Source organism: Camellia sinensis, chromosome 15 (assembly GCF_055761805.1).
Source record: "Camellia sinensis isolate YWXY chromosome 15, ASM5576180v1, whole genome shotgun sequence".
NCBI lineage: Eukaryota > Viridiplantae > Streptophyta > Magnoliopsida > Ericales > Theaceae > Camellia > Camellia sinensis.
The window spans coordinates 129,252,720-129,274,097 of record NC_138975.1 but is presented as its reverse complement, the minus strand read 5'-3'; the positions used below and the strand labels follow the sequence as shown (position 1 = coordinate 129,274,097).

Genomic DNA, 21,378 nt, shown 5'->3' with positions numbered 1-21,378 from the left:
GTACTACATCTATCAGCCTTCAGTTCGGTCGGTTCCAACTTGACTCTGTTTCCACTCCGGCAAAAGACATCTAGGATTTTTTGAAAGACCGATATCAGACTACTGGTCTTGCTCACCAATATCAGTTTCAGAGCCATCTTCACCATATGCCCTAAGAGCCAACTCAGACTATTAATGATTTCCTCTCCCAAATTTATTTTGTTTGCGATCAGCTCGCTCTCTCTGAACCTCTATGGCCCTATACTGAGGATGCTGCTCTTTTTACTACTTATCGCGACTAACAGCGATTGGTTCAGTTTCTTATGGCTCTAACTCCCCATTTTAAGCCGGTGCGCGCATCTCTCCTTCATCGCACTCCTTTACCCACTCTTGAGCAGGCTATTTCCGAACTATTATTAGAGAAAACTAGGCTTTGTCCTCTCTATTCACACCCTGTGGACGCTGTTCTTGCTACTCCCCAGACTCGAAGTTCTCCTTCAAAACAGCGGCCCACTACTTGTAATTATTGTCAAAACTGAGGTCTTCCATCTACTCATCTTCTAGTTCATTGTCCAGTTCGACTTTGCCGATTTTGCAACAATATTGGTCCTGGTCATCTACAGCAAGATTGCTTCTGCAATCCACCCCGAGTCTCTCCTGGTTTATCCTCTCACAATGGCCTTCCACTGGGAGTTTTTCATGGGGTAACTCTCACCATTCTGGGAATCAGTTTAAATCTATGCCTACTCATCGCACTACTACTACTGCCAAAGAGGATTTACCTTCTTCTATGCCTATTGATCCTTCTACTCCAATCTTTTCTCAAACCAATGTCGAAGCCATGTTCCAACAATTTCTTTCCACTTTCGGTACCCTTCCCTCTACTGTTTTTTCTGTCACCTCAGGTAACACTTCCTGATACTTTGACTCTGCTTGTTGTAATCACATGACCTCTGACCCTACTATTTTTACTTCTCTTTCTTCTTATTCTCATGTTCCTTTTATTCATATTGCTGACGGGTCTCTTTGGTCTGTAAGCTATGTTGGTTCTATTTCCACCTCTCACTTATCTTTATCTCATGTGTACCTTATACCTGCTCTTACTTTAAATCTTATCTCTATTTGTCAATTGTCTGAGCATGGTCTAACTATTACCTTTTCTCCTACTGGTTGTTTGGTGCAGGACCCTTGAACGGGATGGACTATTGGGATCAGCCGTAAGCATGGATGTCTTTATGAACTGATTCACCTTCATGTTCCGGTTTCTTCTTAACTAGCAGCTCCTACTACTGCTCCTCTTTTATCTCATTTTCAGCTTTGGCACTGTTGTTTAGGACATCTTTCTGTTGGTCGGTTAAAGTTTTTAATTTCTAGTGGTCAATTAGGTCCTGTCCGTTCTGATACTTTAGATTGTTTGTCATCTCAACTTGCCAAACAACCTGCTTTATCGTTTAATAAAAGTGACACTATTTCTCTTACACCTTTGGATCTTACCCATTCTGTGTTTGGGGCCCCTCCCCTACTCCTACTATGAGAGGTGCACGTTATTTTGTTATTTTTATAGATGATTTTTCCCGTTTTACGTGGTTATTTCTTATGAAAAATCGCTCTGAGCTCAAACAACTTTATTATAATTTTGCTAAAATGGTCCAAACTCAATTTTCTAAAACTATTAAGATCTTTCGCTCCGACAATGCCATGGAATATAAGGATTTTTATTTTTTTTCTTTTCTTCAAAGTCATGGTACTCAACCTCATCGCTCCTGTCCCGGCACGTCTCAACAAAACGGACGTGCTGAACGAAAACATAGGCATATTCTCGACACTACTCGAGCTCTCCTTCTCTTTTCCTCTTGTCCGAAATTTTTTTGGGGCGAGGCCGCTCTCACTGCTGCTTACACTATAAATTGTGTCCCTACGCCTGTTATTCATAATCACACTTCTTATGAGCGTTTGCAAGACACTGTCCCTCTTACACCAATCTTAGGGTCTTTGGTTCTGCCTGTTTTGTTTTTCTCCAACCTCATGAACACATCAAACTTGAACCTCGTTTATGTCTTTGTTGCTTCTTGGGGTACGGTATTGAACATAAAGGGTATCACTGTTAGGATCCTATCTTCCAGCGCCTCCGTATCTCTTGTCATGTGATTTTTTGGGAACACAAAATGTTTTCCTCCCTCTCTTAATTCCGCTTATCCACTTCTTCACCCTCTCTATTTTTTACTAACCCTTCCATAGATCTCTTTTTTGATGAGATTGATACAGGGCCCTTGCCTGCCCCTTTAGAGACATCCTTGCCTACTGGTCTTGCCCATGAGCCTGCTCACTCTGATGGTCCTGCTTTTGCTCCCTTGGGATCCTCCCCTCCTGTTGAGTCTCTTTTATGCCCTTTGGCTCCTCCACCCTCTACTTGACCACACTAGGTAACACAACCTTCTACTTGTCTTTGTGATTATATTGTTAGTTCGACAGCTTTTTCCACTCATCAACCTACCTCCTATTGCGAGGCTCGCTCTAATCCTCTTTGGCAACATGCTATGATTAATGAATTGCAGTCTTTAGACAAAACTCATACTTGGGACGTTGTTGATCTTCTCCCTGGCAAGATTGCCATTGGTTGCAACTAGGTATACAAGATCAAGACCCACTCTGATGGTTTTATTGAGAGATACAAAGCTTGCCTTATTGCTAAAGGTTTCAACCAGAAATATGGTATTGATTATGAGGAGACCTTTGCTCCTGTTGCTTGTCTTACCTTTGTTCGCAGCTTGATTGCTATTGCTGCCACTCGTCAATGAAACCTTTCTCAAATGGACGTTAAAAATACTTTCCTTAATGGTGATCTTCTAGAGGAGGTTTACATGCAACCTCCCCCTGGGTCTACTTATTCACCTCATAAGGTCTGCAAACTTCAGCATGCATTATATGGTCTTAAGCAAGCCCCGCGCGCTTGGTTTGCCAAGTTCAGCTCTACTCTTCGTGATTATGGTTTCACCTCCAGTTCTTATGATACTGCTCTTTTTGTGCGAAAAACTGCTCAAGGGACCACCCTGTTTCTGCTTTATGTGAATGACATGATTATCACCGGTGATGATGTGGATGGTCTTCTTCACCTCAAACAGTTTCTTAGCCATCATTTCGACATGAAAGACCTTGGTCCTCTCAGCTATTTCTTGGGTTTTGAAATCTCCCATAACTCCATGGGTTCATTTCTCTCTCTCAAGCTAAGTATACCTCTGATCTTCTCACTCGTGCTGGTCTTACAGATTGCAAGACTGCCTCCACCTCTGTGGCGACTCAGAGTCGTCTTACTCCACTTGATGGCGCTCTACTCTCTAATGCTACTCTGTATAGTCAACTGGTTGGCAGCCTTGTCTATCTCACTGTTACTTATTCTGACATTGCCTATGATGTCCATATTGTTAGCCAGTATATGTCGGCTTCTCATACACCTCATTATGATGCTTTAGTTCGTATCCTTCGCTATCTCAAAGGCACCTTGTTTCATGGTCTTCATTATTCCGCCCACTCCTCTCTTCAACTTCATGCCTTCTCCGATACTGATTGGGCTGGGGATCCTACTAATCGTCGCTCTACTACAAGTTTATGTTTCTTCTTAGGCGATTCTCTTATTTCTTAACGCAGCAAGAAACAATCTCTTATTGCTCGTTCAAGTACAGAAGCCGAATACCGTGCTCTTGCTGATACTATTTAGGAGCTTCGCTGGCTTCATTGGCTTCTCGCTGATATGGATGTTACCCCTTCTGGTGCTACTGACCTCTATTGTGACAATCAGAGTGCTATTCAGATTGTTCACAATGATATTTTTCATGATCGCACCAAGCACATTGAGATTAACTGCCATTTTATTCGTCAACATGTCACTCATGGTACTATTCATCTCCATCCAATCTCTTCTACTACTCAACCTGTTGATATCTTCACCAAAGCTCATCCTCTTGGCCATTTCATTAAACTTGTTTCCAAACTCAAGTTGGTTGATGTTTATCCTCCTTGAGGTTGAGGAGGGCTGTTAATGTATATAGATATGTTTAGATAGCTATGTATCTTTAGATAGATATGTTTAAATATATATATAGATAGCTAAGTATCTTTAGTTCTTATCTTGTCTTCTTTCTCCTATATAAAGAAGACCATGTACATTGACTTCATAATTGAAAATTTCAATAATATAATTCACACACACACACACACACACACTCTCTCTCTCTCTCTCTCTCTCTCTCTCTCTCTCTCTCTCTCTCTCTCTCTCTCTCTCTCTCTCTCTCTCTCTCTCTCTCTCTCTCTCTCTCTCTCTCTCTCTCTCTCTCTCTCAACTTATTTAATAGTTATAAAGGTCAAACTCATTTTTTGTAATTTTCCCTAAAAGATTTGTACAAAACAATTTATACAGTATAAAATAGCAGAAGTGTATTCATTCATTTCAAACAAAAATATCCATAAAAATAATATACAATTTTTAAAATGTTGGTGCCACATATTTTGTAAAGCTTCTTGTGCGAAGTTTTTGTTTGAAAATGATTTTCCTTTCAGAAAATACAAATTCAATACCCACTAAATAAATAAATAAAAAGAAACAAAACCGCAGAGCTGAAGGAACTCTGATGAGTGCACAAAACTCCATTTTGCCTAACGCTTTTCCGGGATAAAGATTGGGCTTCTTAGTCATGAGCTTTTTTTTCCCTTCGTTCCCCCCCCCCCCCCCCCCTATCCTTGTGGGTATATATTTTTAGCCATGAATTTTAAAGTTGTGTTTGAATTATAAATTTTAATAGAGATTTAAAAAGAAAAAGAAAAAATATGTATGAAATGTAAGAATTTGAATGAAATATAAGTTATATTTCCATCTACATTTTGCTCATATTTTCTCTTTCTATATCTAATTCCGTACTTAAATTCATGATTCAAATTCAACTTAAATAATATATGTAAGACTATGTTTAATTCATGGATTTTGGATAGAAATTTAAAAAGTGATAGATAAAATATGTGTGAAATGTAAATAAAATGTAACTATAATGCTTTTATATTTCATTTTCCTTTTTCTTTTCTTTTTTATTTTTAAATTTTTATCTAAATTTATGAACCAAATACAGTATAACAAATTTGTTAGAAGAAATCCCCGTAGAAAATGATGCCATGGTTCAAATTCGACAATGTTTCTCATCAAATTTTCATTGCCACAATTTCTGTTTGCTTCCTCCTTGGAACTTGTCCACAAGCTCATTCTCATACATTTTTTTCCCTTTTTTTCTTTTGAGTAAAATGATCTCCACCATACATAGAGATATAATTGATAAACTAGTTAAACATCAAGGCTACGTGTCCTTTGTTACTTCCTTAGACCAAAATATGCATGGGAGGAACCTTATATTATTGTAGTTAGGTATGCTTTGGTGGAAGTCTATCCCCAGATTTGTGCCAAAATCCTGGTGTAAAGTCTCAAAAAGAAAGAAAAGTTGCATGGGCTAACAACTTGATGATAAGTTATTTATTTGGTAGTTTTAGCGTACAGTCACGTAGTATCCTAGGAGGTTTGTGATTAGAGTAGGAGGTGAAATTTATAATTTTGTATTGAATGATTAGAAAATAACAAGTGACATATTGTATAGTGATTGTAGGGAACATAGACAGGTAGAATCCCTAAAGCACCAAATAATTTTTCCAACTTGATAGGGTATAGGCACCGCAACATATAAATGCTCTCCTATCAAGAATTTACTTATATATGATGTGAGTGAAAACTGACTTTAGTTGTGCTAAAACACATTCCCCACATGAACATGGTGCAATATGTCTATATCCATGGCATTTTTTTTTTTTTTTTTTTGATAACGCAGGTATTCCCAACCCTCTAGTTTTTCGAGAAGTTAGGACTAATTCTGCGGGATAACTAGCCTGGGGGAAGCCGTGTATCCATGCCATTTAGTATTATGCACTAGTTTACAAAGTTGAGTTGAGATGGGTGAGCATTAAAATAGTAATAAAAAGATAAAATAAATTTTTTAATTCTAAGTTAAAAAATGTCATATTAAGACCATAATTATTTCATTTTTTCTTTCACAAAAATCAAAAAAGCCAAAAAATCTATCCCAAACGAGATTTTTTAGCCCTAGGCTAAAATAGTCAAAAAAGTATTTAAAAAAAAAAAAAAAACTAAAAAGTCAATCAACATTCCGAATGAAGCCATACCTGGAATTTTTTTTTTTTTAAAAAAAAAAATTTCTTAAGTTAAAAATTAATTTTGAGCTTACCACTACCTTTATTATTGTGAATATTGTCACTGGAGCTGGTCTTCTTATTTATAGAAGTCTACTTCAATCTTTGTTAAATATATTTGCTTTCTTTAATTTTTGGAACTTTTAGTTGGAATCTTTCTAGTGTTCTTCGTATTGCAAGTAGTGTTTTTTTATAGGCTTTGGTATTACATTTTAGGATAAATTACAAATACATCCTTTGAGATTTGTTTAAAATATAAATTATCCCTATAGTTTTGAAAATTACACCATACCCTCTGAAGTTTCTAATTTTATAACAAACAATCTCTTTTATTAATAAATTATCAAGTTAATTAATAGTTTTAATGATTTTTGAAATTTATTTTAATTAATAATTCAAGTAATTTTATTAGGGGGATTTGGTGATAGCCCCCTCACTATCTAATTTGTCTTTCAAAAGGACAAGAATTATATAAGTACTTTCAAAACCCCCTAATATTTTAAAACTTGTTTCTTTTACTATATTACCCTCATATCTATTCGCTCTCCTATTAAGTCATCTTCACTATATATTTCAAAGTAAAATTTGTATAAAAGTAAAATTTTACATTCTGAAACTAAAAGTAAAATTTTACTCTGTATGAAAGTAAAATTTTACTCTGTATAAAAGTAAAATTTTACATTTCGAAACTAAAAGTAAAATTTTACTCTGTATAAAAGTAAAATTTTACTCTGAATAAGAGTAAAATGTTACACTCTGAAACTAAAAGTAAAATTTTACTCTGTATAAAAGTAAAATTTTAATCTGAAAAACTAGTAAAATGTTAGACTCTACACAAAAGTAAAATTTTACTCTGTATAAAAGTAAAATTTTACTCTAGTTCTGTCAAATGAAAAAAACAGAGCAATAAAACCAGAGTAGAATTTTACTCTGGTTCTGTCAAATGAAATTAGATACAAAACAACAAAAATAAATAAAAAACAAACAAACAAACAAAAACAAAACAAATTAATCAACAAATCAACATATCTAATTGAGAAGAAAAACTTCTAAAACTTGATCAACAATCACAAATCTCAATGAAAAGAATACATGTGTTCAACAACACTCATACACACACACACACACACACACACACATATATATATATATATATACATATATTCAAAACTTAAATCTGTGTTTAAAAAAATATGTATAACTAAACAACTCCACCCGCACTCTTCTCCACGTGGTCATTGCGAACTCGATGGATCTTCAAATTGCAATAGAAGCTTCAAATTGAGTCTAATTTCGCTTCAAGATAGCAAACACAAGTCTAATTTCGATTCAGTTAGCGAAGTCGATCTGCAAGTCGTTCGAACTTAGAGTTTGCAACCTTCAAGCCAGATGCAAACTAAAATCGCAATTCCAATTAGAACTTCAAATCCAAAGTTCTCATCAAAGTTGACTCAAAGAACAACGAGTCACAAGAGAGAACCCAATGTCAGATCGCGAAGGACTCCAGTTCGTAATCGCGAGTTCCAGAAGCTTGAATTCAGGTTGATTGTCGAATCAGATCAATTTTGCGATGAAGTCCTTGGTTTCTTAACAGACGCAAATTAGATTAAAGCTTCAAACTAAGCTTCAATTCAAATACACAGGTCAGATTGTGATTGCTTGAACCAGGCCAGTGTTCTAGGTCAAACATTGAATGAATCTTAGGCTTAGATGAACTTGATTTTGGCTGGCCAGAGTCATAGAGACCAAGAAGGTGGAGAGAGAGTGGGTGGAGAAGGTGAGAAGATTTAGTTGATGGTATAATAGTCTGAAAAAATATTTAAATAATAAATTTTGTCCTTTATGCAAGATTTTATAATTATGAAGGGGTTTAGAAAATTTAATTTTTTTCTTAGTCCTTTTGACAATGAAAGGAAGGTAAAAGGCGTTTATAGCCAAATTTACCATTTTATTATTGTATAAAAGAGCAATTAGAAATTTTATTTTTTTAGTTAATTTTGTTAAATAAAAAATTGTAACAAGGTGGTGTTTGTAATTTTTTAAATTACAAGAGATAATTTATATTTTAAATAAATCTCAAGAATATATTTGTAATTTATCCTATATTTTTTTTAAGCCTATATTGGACTAGGCTATGCAATTTTTCTAGGCTCATTTATAATTATGAGCAAGCTTCAGAGAATGTTTAAAGTCCAACCTAGCCCAGTCTACTGGCCCGCAATGTATTTAAAACTTTAAAAAAAAAATATTGTTGGAGATGAAAAATAATTTATAAATGAATTAGTTAAAAAATGTGACCTCCTAAGTTTGAGTGTATAAGTCGTGGCTCTCGTGGTCGAGTGGTATGCATTCTTGTTTTAGGGTGCGGTGAGTAGGAGGTCAGGAGTTTGAATTGATGGATCCACAGCTATTTCTTTAATTTATAATTCGACTTTACTAACTTGTTAACATTCTATCCTTAACCCACAAAAAAAAAAAAAAAAAAAAAAAAAAAAAAAAAAAAAAAAAAAAAACCTTTGTGTTATAAAAAAAAAAAAAAAAAGTTTGTCTCATGTTCATGTTCACTCTTCTTCAACATAAGAGAAAACATCAAATTCAATAATATATATATATAGATGTGATACAAATATTTTATTTTTAGAGAGATTGACCAATAAATTCTAAATGTTAAAATCGTGATTCAGATAGTCGCAAGATTTTTTTTTATGTTCCGTTTGATCCTATTGGATGTGTAATGACAAATTTAACCTTTTTATTGGGTGTTACAGTGAGAAGAAGTGTGTATCACAGTGAGAAAAAGTACAACATAACCTTTTAGAACTCTTTTTTGTGGTAGAACATGCCACATCAGCACTCTCCCAATCTTTTGTTGAGCTTTTGTTGAGTGTTACAGTGAGAAAAAGTAGTTATCACAATAGAAAAAAATATACTATAGCTTTTTTAGAACCCTTTTTTTTAGAATACTTCCTTGTGGTGGAACATTCCACATGCCATATTAGTTGGATTTCTATTGGGTGTTACAGTGAAAAAAAATAAATATCGCAGTGAGAAAGGGTATAATCGTCCATTAAAAATTATCAAATATACAAAATGGGATTCCTCAGTTATTTGTCAATATCAACTGGACTTATCATAATAATAGAAAATATATATAATTTATTGGAGTAACTATTTACGAGATGACACTTCTTGATAAATTTTTCTAATTTTTATTGCTTAATGGGCTAAGTGATAAGGCTCAAAATTATGTGACTTCCTTTTAGACAGGTTTGAAATTTAATTTAGGCCCAATCATTGAGTCAGGTCACTTACACTACAGATATTATGTTGTTAAATACGAAATGTCTGACCCAACCACCAACGCGCCCCGCCATTTGCCACCTCTAGATGTTCCATTTGTGAGTTAAAGATGCAATTGGAATATCCTATACTTACATAAGCAAAGCTAGCACCACACATTTCCCATTTGATCATTCCTCAAAATTTTCCATTTAATCATTGAATTTTACATGATATATTGTAAAAATTTTCAAGATTGGAGTGGCCATGAGGTTTTAAATTCTTATACAATGCAGGAAAAAGGCATTTAAAAATGAGGTTTTGTTTGGAAAGTTAACTATTCTAATTGTTTATTTGATTTTTTAGTTGTTTTGATCTGACTAAAACAGTTGTGTTGGAGAAGTTGGTTGACTCTTTTTTTTTTTTTTTTTTTTCTCTTTCTCTCTTTTCTTTCTTTTTGTAGTTGATTTGATGGTTGTAAGAGAAAAGTAAAATGATTATAGATTGGATGTAACATTTTATTTTATCAGCTATTTTAGTCTATTTTGTTTTTTAGTGAGTTATTTTAGCCCAACCCTCTTCCTAAACACTCTTATGGTGTCCCTCAAAAGGATTGTAATCCTCTCCATTTCATATTTGTGATAGAGAGCTTCTATTATATCACCCAAGTATAATGATCTTTTTTAATTGCGCAAATTACAACAATGGACCCTATATTTTATCCATTACGGCATTTTGATTCCTATACTTTCAATCAGCTTAATATTGATCGTTGATTTTAGATTTTGTGTCAATTTGACTCAATTGATAATGTCGTTAGTGTTTTTGACGAAAAATTATCACTAAATTGGTTAAGGTTAACATACTAAGTTGTGTAAGTTTATAATTTAACTTTCAAACTATGACACATGTCCACTTATATACGTATATTTCATATAAAAAAAAAAAAAAAAGCAAAAAGTTGTCATCAATTGGACACGTGCCATTTATATACGTATATATCATTAAAAAAAAAATACTAAGAGTTGTAATTAATTGGACCAAATCGAAATAAAATCATAAATTCATGGTCAAAATCGTGCCAAATTACATAAACCAAAATGACACAAGGACTAAAGTATAGGAATTCCTGTCATAATTGTTTTTTTTTTAATTTAAAATAATTATAAATTTATCACATTCTTATTTCATTATCATTAGATATGTAATGAAAATCTTCCATTATATCCATTGAATGAACAGGATCAAAGTCCATTGAGCCACAATTTCTTCTCCCTATAACTTTCATTTATTTCACGCCAAAAAAAAAGGCAATAAATAATGGGAAAAGTTAGGGATTATGAAAATTTTGTCATGAAAATGATTATTTTAAGTGTGTGGTGCTTTATTTTAAGTGTAATCCAAGGGTCACAAAGTTTTCATGATTATTTTCATGAAAGGTTTTTCATGATACCTAACATTGCTGATAAATAATTCATGGCTTTTCCAGTATGTGTAGACCCCAACAAAATCAATAGAACGAGAGCCAACAAACAATGCACCATTATGCTCTAGCACCACACTAACTGTGTTGTTGTATCCATTATTAGTGCAACATGTACCTTGTATAAACAATATAATCCATCAATACTGAATATATTATCAACCATTCAACAATATGTACACATTTCACTTCCAACCATCCAAAGAATTTGTATTCAACGTCCAATTCTACATGCTATACAAATTCCATACGAACCAAATATAATCCAACCCCAATAATTTAATTTCATACATAATAGAGGATTAACCAAATTTAATATCCAAAAGGCAATCTATACCACACCAAAAATTTATTCTGTACTGCCTTAAAAACTAATTTGTACCACGTCCAATGCTAATTTCTATCAAGCCAAATTTTGGATATTTACCACCCCAAAAAACTAATTTGTATGAACCACTATATATACAGACGGAGATATAAAAACAATGCCCTTCCGTACTTGTTAAAAAAAGCCATATCCACATTTGTACGTCAAAAACCATCTGCAAAAAGTCAAAAAAAAAAATAATATTGATCATTAGTATTGACTAAATATTGGCCAATTTAAAATTATAAAAAAAACATATAAATTTTTATTGGAATGAGCAGTGTACCTATCAATTCCAGAATTCTCTAGCCCACTATTCTATAAACCATGAGCATTGTTTACCCATCATATGAAATTTCCATGCAATTCAAAACAGATTTATCATTCACACACTGCAGTAGACGAATTTCTCCACTTCATCGACTTTGCTTTAACTATATTAGCAACGTTCATAAATGGTCGATTCATGATAACAATGGCCACTTTACCTGTTACCTAGGCATAATTTTCCACAATGTGATTCAATAACACCACATCATCCTTGTTCATCTTGTACCTCTATTCTCCTCTTCTTCAATGTGCAAGCAACCATGTGATTATGTGAGGCAGGCTTCACTACAAATACCATTCATGTGAAAACAAGCAATGAGTAACCATTTGGAAACTTATATACTTACAGGTATGATATTCCCCTAAAATTTATTTGATTGGTATGCTTACAGGATTTTAACGTAAGAGGGTAAACATATATTCTAACAAAAATTTGAAGAAGAAAGTATAAACTACAATATCAATTTCTATGGACATAAAATATGAAAATAGCGTAAATATATATATATATATATAAACAATCTATTGATACTAATTGTGAGAAACCAAATTTTGTTGTAATCATCTCGAAATTATTTAACTTTATTACTTTGAACCCCTTTTCATAGGTAGAAAGGTGTAGATCATACAATCATTTTTTTCTCCAAACTTTGAGATGGTGAATTTGTATAATTTAAAAATAATTAATAGTCAAAACTAATATGTAAACAAAAGGTTTATTTATCAGATTAGTAGTCAATACTAATATGTAAACAAAAATAATTAAAAATTAAGATCAAGGCCAGATTAATAAAAGCATGTGAAAAACAATTTAAAGATAATTTGTAGAAAATAAACAGAGTCCTACTTTGCATAGCCACCTTGGGCTGTCTACAGCAAACTGCATACCAAGGGATAAAATAAATCCAGGGACACTCGCAATATAGAGAATTGTCCTCCACCTGAAAACATGATACATTTAAACTCTGGCTGAACGTGATATACCACCTACCTTCTAGATGACTAGAATAGATGCAGAACATGAATGAAACAGGATCGATCCTGACAGTACTTCATATGCTTCATAATTTATTAATCACTCTTCTATTCTTCATATAACAGATATCAAAAATCACAAATATTGCATGCTGACTGAATCACAAATTGTGAAATTCCAAAATTATCAAAATAACAAAAGACTATAACATGTGCTTCCCTTTTCTTTGTTCAAACAAGCATCGCAATTCACTCCCAATAGTTCATTCTCAAATTTACAATTTCTATTTCCCAATCCAATCTTATTTCCGCATGTCCTGTTATGTTTAACCTAAACTACCTAATTTCCTTCTATCTAGAGGAACAATAAATCAACGCAAGCATAAATAATGCATTACTACTTAATTTAAATAGAGCAAGAAAGATGGATATAGCCATTTCAATATATCAGATCAAAATATCATTGAGCAAAATCATTGATTTTTGAAATCCACTCCTCGGAGCTCAAGCATTCACAAGGAAACAAAAGAAAAAGCCTCACCAGTGGGGATCATTTTCTGAAGGACTTCCTAAAATGAGTGATGCAATAATTCCAAGGCATGTGCCAATTTGACACACGGTCCCAAGAGAACCCCTATACTTTGTTGGAGCAACCTACAAAATAATCATTAGGAAACAGATGAATAAAAACAAGTACACTTTTTTTTTTTTTTTTTTCCCAGCCAACTTAGCTTCCACAATGATAAAGAGATAAAAACAAGTACAGAAATTCAAATTACCAGTTTCAACACAAATTGTTATTGGAATGCACCCAATCTAGCTTGGATGTTAGTCAACCTCTTTGAAAAATAAATTACGACTTCATAATACTACGGAAAACCCTTCATGAGGGTGGAATGGAAAGTATAGCTTAGTAGTATGTTTGCCTTGATCAAGGGCAAACCATCAACATTTTGCAAAACATCATACACTCGAATTTCAGCATCTGAGGAGACTTCTCTGTAATTTCTCTTTAATAATGTTGTTTCAAGGACATTGTTAACATGCATTAAATATGGTTCTTTCAAATACATTATTAACATTGATAACAGAAAATCTCAAGCAGTCACATATCTTTTTCCATCTCAGGGGACTTCCAAACATTTATCATCTGGTAACATCCTAAACTTGACTATGACATGGTTAACCCATACTTTCCAACACCTGGGGCCAAGAGGCACGTGATGTACCAATGCTTTAGAATCTATTGATGCAATTGTGCCTTCCGCAACCACCACATTTGTTCCATCCCAATTCAACAATCTGCATTTGGCATTATCCAAGGATCCACCATTTCCAGTTTCATTTGCATCATGTAACTATCATGAAAGCAATACATAAAATAAGCTAATGAATTGAAAACAAAATTAAGGCTATTATTAATGTCATATAAAATTTACCCAAATATCTACATCGTTTTCACTATTTTCGTTACCCTAAAAAAATTGTAATACAATATCAAGTTATATTTGTTTACTCAAATTTAGTAGACAATGTGAGATGTATATGAAAATTTGGCAAAAGCTCTTGAGTAAAAAAACAAGCAAGCAAACAAAAGCACAAGGCTCTACAAACTATATAGAGGAGAACATTTGGACCTAACAAGCGAGGCTAAAACAAAACAAACGGCTGACAACTAGCTATAGACCAGCCTAAAAACCTAATCCATACAACTATTCAACATCCATATCTAACAAAATAGGGATCCTGAACAAGACAACAAATTAATCTATCTCAGGACTACTGTATAAGCAAAACCAAAAAAAGATGATATCCATATATAACAAAAACAAGAAGCTAACAACTGTGCCCAACTCATTTGAATAAACTGCTACATAGCAGCACAACACATCTGCAAAACTATAGCAAACTGTTACACAGAACAAACTGCTACACGGGGCCAAAGAAAATTGTTCTCAGCACAACATCCATATAACTATTCCTAAAACAAGATGCTACACAGAGCAGAGCAGTGCAGCAGCAACTTAGAAGTTTGGCAATAGCAGCAATGAAGCAGCACATATATATTAGCAGCATACAACAATAGATGATACAAAAATACCAATTACAACCCACAATGAACAATAGCCCTGTACTTAATACAACATCCAAATAGAACCAAAAGGCCAACTATGTAAAAACCAGTATTAATAAAAACACCAACATTCCTGTTTGTGAACTTTCAAAAAAGACTGGCGCATCTTTACAGCTTGGACTCTTAATGGAATGCTCATTCCCGTTCCATTAATTACTTATCAACATGGAATGATGTGGGAATTGAATTCCCATTTCCATACTCATTCAAGGGATAAGCAAGCATTTTCGGATATGAAATTTAGGCAAGCTTTGCAGGATTGGGAGTTCAAGGACTTTGAGAGTTTCTTTAAGTTTTTATATGATGTGACTACCTTGGGCAACACAGAGGATGAGCTGAGGTTAAATCATACCATGGTGCTTTGGTTGGGAAAAGTGGGGGTTTTTTTCCCTTTTAAGGAGATATGAAGTGTAAACCCATTGTAGGTCACGTTTTTTTTTTTGTTTGGACAACGAAGCATGTAGAGGAGGAATTACATTTAGATGTGGGGATGCCATGGTACCCCTCGGCTTTTGAGCCAGATAAAAATGAATTGAACAAGTACAAATTTCATATAAAGACACACATGCATTAAAATATTTGTGTATACATAAAGTTCTCATATTGGATATGGAAGGATTGCATTAAGAATCATCTTATAGTACAAAAATGATCCTTTTGTAACCAATTCATTCACCGTGGATTGAATTTCTGCTATATTCTCATTAAATATGCAAGTCATGCGCAACTGAAAGATTAAACCAAGAATTATTTCCATAAATGATTCTCATTTGTTTCCTTATTGTTTCGATTCTCATTTGTTTCCTTATTGTTTCGATTCTCATTTGTTTCCTTATTGTTTCCTTTAGCATCTGATATGTTCTATTAAAGTATCTATTCAAGTATTGATATAAGTTTAAATTTTCCAAGAAGGTTTTTTAATGCTCCCTTTCCATTTTGAAATTTTTTTTTTCGGCTAGAATTCCTATTAGATTTCCCTTTGGTTTGTAATTGCTTACCTACTTCCAATCTCCTATATATTTTTAGGCTATATTTCCTACTTTTGTTTCTCCTATTGTTTCCCATTTCTCATATTTGGTCTAACCCACTAACCAGTGAGATTTTTGGCAAAGTACCCCAAATGACAAAGTATCCCAATCTCCTACTTTTTTTTTACACATCTTGTTCTCAACCACTCACTCACTTCCCTACCCCCCTCCAGGTTTCCCCAAAAAAAAAAAAAAAAACAAAAACAATAAAATTAAAATTAAAAAAAAAAACAACAAACAAGTACCAAATGCACTCATTTTTACAATATTATTATCCCTCGCATAGCCACTAAACTATCTCAACATCCTTATTATACAAGTCCTCATTTATAGACTACCAAATTCCTCAACGACATGACATTTTATATCATAGAATGGTATGGCCCAAGTGATTGCATTATTCAACAATCCCTTCCATTGCTACAGAATTAGCTCAAACAGATTAGTGCATGATATGGTCCAAGTACGAGAGCAGCTAGTCTGATATATGTGCTTGTGTGACGATTAGGCATGCTTTTCAAGTACATGAATCCCAGCACCGCATACTGATAGGATTAACATTGGGGTTGACGGGTAGTGGTCTTTTTTATGACCAAGCAAGATCATAGTAAAGCAGCCCATCTTCATGGCCAGGATATGACCTTCTCTAATTCCAAATCAACAACCAAAAAAAAACAAAACAAAAAAATCTTCCTTCCTAATTTGGGTATCAAAACTTCTTGTTTGATTAGTATTTATTTTATGCCATGACACAAAAACTAAATAAAAAAAAATAGTCAGAAAAATTAGTCGACAGAGTCATAAAAACATTCTATCGACCAAAAACTATGTGTTCAACAATTCACATGACAACACTGACTAGGACACACAGAAACCAACCTGGAAGAATGTCACCAGATTAATTAGAATAATGATTCAATATTTTCTCCATGTCACCACTTGAAAGTGCCTGGGTAAGCCTAAACACAAATGGAACTAATGCAAATTAATTCACCAATTATAGCATAAACATTTATCAACCTCAAATACAAATAAATGCTATGCCATTATGACCAATAAAATATAGGAAAATTTCACGAATTTTGCAGATATTATAACGTGGACAAAGATTGCCTCTTCAGTGGCAGCAAAGAAGAACTCAACCACAGGCTGACCTCTCCTACAAGATTACCAACTATTAATTGGCTAAAATTAGAAGCCAAAGTGATTAATACAACAGAAACCAAACTTCATCAAAAAATCATCAAAAAAAAAAAAATGAAACGGTCATAATGATATAAAAAAAAGGGCCATAATTCCATCAAATCCAAAAATAATATAAGGATACCTGAACACAACCCTAGATTAATAGGTTGAACAATAAATGAAATAAACGATTAATCGAAAAAAAAAAATTCAAAAAAACTCAAAAACATCATTGAAATAACATCAAACACTAAGCAAAATGAAAAAACAAAACAACATTTCCACCATTAATCACTATGAAGCACGGATACTTCAAAAAGGGTTACGTATCCGTATCGGATACTTATCAGATACTGATACTCCTCGGATACTCGCGGATACGTATCAGATACTTCTTAAAAGTATCGGATACTTCTTAATTAATTTTTTATTAATTTTGAAGTATCGGATACTTAATTTTGAAGTATCGAATACTCGAAGTTACATATCACTTATAATATTTTGTTTAGTTCTTTGATAAGAGGAATATAGTGAGAGTTAAAGTAATAGAATTTGTCAAATTGATGTATCCTTGTTGTCTCTCTCACTTCTCCTCGCTTTCTCACTCTCTCACGTTTCTTCTCTCTGCTCTCATTCTTTTTTTGGTGTTGGCATGTAAGGATGATGTTTAATTTGCATTTGCTTTTGCTTTTGCTTTTGCTTTTGCTTTTAGTTTTGGATGTTTTATGAATGTTTGAGCACTTTTAGGTTAATAGGAATCCCTCTTTTTATTTATTAATTTACTTTAATTTTTATTTTCATGCATATTACATTATTAAAATTATAATTTTTTTTTTTTTTTACAAATGTATCCCCGCTGTACCTGTATCATACTTTTTCAAATTTTGACATATCGCCATATCCACATCCCCATATCACCATATCCATATCCGTGCTTCCTAGGCTATCATTGATGACTTAAAAAAGTATATTTGCTGAAATTTTTATTTAAGAATGATTTTTTGGCTTTAGCTAAGGTCTGTGATATTCACTGATGAAGGGAAACAAGTTGAAGCTATTGACCTTGAAGACTCTTAGTTTTATAGGAATTTTTTTTCTTTATCAAGTTATCTTTTGCTTTAGGTTTTATTTTTATGCATACTGCATTACTAAAAATTGTTAAAATAATATTTTTTATGAACGTATCCCCGCCGTACCCGTATCCTAGTTTTTCAAATTTTGTCGTATCGCTGTATCCGTATCGTATCATATCCGTATCCCGTATCCGTATCCGTGCTTCCTAGATTAATCAGAATAGCATTGTTTTCAAAGCTACAAACGAGAGCAAACCTGTTTCTAAGCTCAAATGCGAAATGCGAACAAATCTTAGAAATGGTGGTAATCTTTCAGATCCAAAACCTTTCAACAATAAAAACGAGAAATCATCAACAAACAACAATTCACAACAAAATATAAAAAATAAAAATAAAAACCAGAAAAAAAAAAGGACAGAAAAAGCTCGAAGATGATGACAATGGAGAGAGATGATGTTACCTGAATGAAAGATGAAACAAAAACCCTAAAAATGTAGATAGATATAGAAGGTGTATGTATATATGTATGTATGTATGTATGTATGTATAGAGAGATAGGTATTGAATTGAATGCGAAAAATGAGAAGAGAAAAACAAATAAGAGCAGGGAGGAGAGGGATATAAATATATATATATATATATATATTGAGAGAGTGAGTGAGTGAGAGAGAGAGAGAGAGAGAGAGATGAAACAAGGGTTTTAGGAAGAAGGAAGGAAAGAGAGATGAAATGAGTGCCTTACCAGCGTGTGACTTTGAAGAACCTCGAAAGGGCCTACGTAAATAGAACAGATTAGAAATTGATTCATTTGAACGGATGGAATCAAAAATTGAAGCCAAGTCGAAGCAGCTTGAACAAGGAAAGTGTGATTGCTTTGTTGAGGAAGGAAGCGGACAAGTCAATGGACTACTATGCCTCTCGATCTCTACCAATTCAATTGATTGTAGAACTTTGAAGAACAAGAGTTTGAAGAACCCTTTCCCCTTCACCGTCTTTCTTTTCCATCTCTTTCTTTCAGTGTCTTTGATAATAAAAAAAATAAATTAAATATTTGTTTTTTGATAAATGACGTCACAAATTACTAGGTTTTGGAGCCTTAAATTTTTGTACATGGTGAGCCGTGAAAAGTGACACATTTTTACCGATTAGCATACGTGTGTCATATATAACTAATGAATTAGCGATATGCTATATGTATGTCATAAAAAATTTTATTATTTATTGTCAAAATTGTAAGTCGTAAAAAAACTATCATTTTTACTATGAACGGTCTACGCAATAGACATGCCATGGTTAGGATATTATTTATGACATACAAAAAAAAAAACAAGTCGTAAAAGTGAGAAACTACGGCTTGCATTCATTGTATGTCGTTGATGTGGTGCCGTAAAAAATCAATTTTGTTGTAGTGAGTTAAAGTCAACTTATAAGGCCCAATGGTGTCTTGTACTTGTAAATTGTTTGAGAATTGTGAAATTTTGTGTACCCATGCTTTAAAAGGTCTTGACATGATGAACATCAATGATATACCAAAACAATACTTATTGAAGAGATTGGCTAAACAAGCAAAAGATAGAATAGTACAGGACATTAATAGGTATATAGATACAATGGTTGATTTGGATGTGAATTCTCCTTATAGGATGTTATGCCCCAATTTGATTAAGTTGGGTTGTCGCGCGGCTGAAAGTTTAGAAACGATGGACATGCTTGCGAAATTTATAATTGAGATGGCAAAAAAGATTGATGATATATTAAGTCGACAACCTAGTTGTTAGAAATTGGGCGCCCATGTGGCATGACTCTTAGAACCTTTTGAACCTGAACCTTTTGAACCTTATCCATGTAAGTTTGAATTTGAATTCAAAACTTATTTGGATAACCATTCAGGATATCTATATCTATCATATCAATAGATATGGATAGATGGATAGATAGATATTGGTTATATATCAAATTATATGGTTAATCTAAAGAGATACGTATATCATATATACGTTATGTGGTTTTTACCCATAACCTTTTTTTCCAGACTCTCTTTCTGACTCTCTCCCAGAAAACAACGATCAAGCCATTTTGCATTGTAACTTGTGTGGGTGATACTCATTTTGTAGTATCACTCCACTGCTGGGTTCGTTGACTGATCAGATTTTGGAAGCATGTGATTTACCCACGAGGTTGTGTCATTAAGGTATGATTCGAATTATTTTTATCCGCTGAATTAATTTATAATGCTTTATGATTTACATTGGTATCAGAGCCTTTATGGGTTTTTTCGTGCTTATTTTTTATGCATTAAAATATGTGTATTTTTTTTATATAAATATATACACATTATATGCATGAAAATTAGATTGAGAATGTGATACATCTCATTTTTATGTCCATTAAATGTCATTTTTGAGACTATAAATGTATTTTTTGTGAAAAATGGAGTCCGGCAGTATAAAAATCGAACCAGAAAACACCGTGGAAGGCGGCACGTGTGCCTCACGCACTATATGACGCCGCCCAGCGGTCCCACGCGCTTCGACGCGCCACCACGCGCTTCCACACGCTAGGCACTCTTCCCACGCGCTCCGCGCGCGCGCTGTCCGCACCCTTCACACGCGCGCACTGTCCGCGTCACTTCGCGCCGCACCACGTGCGCAGCCACGCGTGCGCCATGCGTCGTGCCGCCGTTGAGCTGCCTCGCGTCGAGTTGCGCTGAGTTGAGCGGCGTGAGCCGAGCCGAACCGTTTTTCCCAGCTGGCTTGGTTCTAAGGCTCTGTTTGTTCTTTTTTAATTCTAAATTACGTTAAATGATCATAATTAATTCGTTATAACTTTGTTTTAAGCGTGGTTGGTACCGTTAGACTCAGAATTAAATTTTTTATCTTCTGTAAAATTTTGAAAATTTTATGAAAATAAAAAATATTTTTTCTGAAATAATAATTCATTATTTCTGGTTTAAAATGCATCTAGTGTTGTATGATTAAGTTTCTGGGGTTGAATTTTTTTTATTGTAGACTTCTGAAATGTTTTAATATTTATTGGAATAATTTTTTCAATTTATCAGATTCTGAAATTTTTTATTTCTAATTTAATGTGTGTTTATTATTTATTTAGAATTCCAGAAAATTTCAGAAGTGATATAGTTTCTGTTATGGTATAATTTGAATATTAAATACAGCATATTATTATTTTTTTAGAATTTGTAATATGTTGTGATTAGAATAGAATGATTAATTGTTTTTTATTTTAATTCCGTTATTAAATGTAACATAGCATGTATTGATTATGAATCTACATTATGATGCCATTGT

General features: G+C 33.5%; 2 long non-coding RNA genes across 5 annotated transcripts; both read right to left on the bottom strand.

The window, feature by feature from the left end:
• Nucleotides 1-11,164: 11,164 nt before the first annotated feature.
• On the bottom strand, nt 11,165-13,826 carry LOC114289851 (uncharacterized). Of its 3 annotated transcripts, XR_014356415.1 has the most exons (4): nt 13,195-13,820; nt 12,526-12,619; nt 11,635-11,963; nt 11,165-11,523 (listed from the first exon to the last, which is right to left on the bottom strand). It is a non-coding gene; the product is annotated as an uncharacterized LOC114289851 (long non-coding RNA). The 3 variants fall into 3 exon arrangements; XR_014356414.1 differs by lacking the exon at nt 12,526-12,619 and having other exon boundaries at nt 13,195-13,826; XR_014356413.1 differs by having other exon boundaries at nt 11,635-12,619.
• Nucleotides 13,826-19,081, bottom strand: LOC114266919 (uncharacterized). Of its 2 annotated transcripts, XR_014356417.1 has the most exons (4): nt 18,816-19,081; nt 18,330-18,398; nt 16,695-16,774; nt 13,826-14,011 (listed from the first exon to the last, which is right to left on the bottom strand). It is a non-coding gene; the product is annotated as an uncharacterized LOC114266919 (long non-coding RNA). The 2 variants fall into 2 exon arrangements; XR_014356416.1 differs by lacking the exon at nt 16,695-16,774.
• Between the last annotated feature and the right edge of the window lie 2,297 nt (nt 19,082-21,378).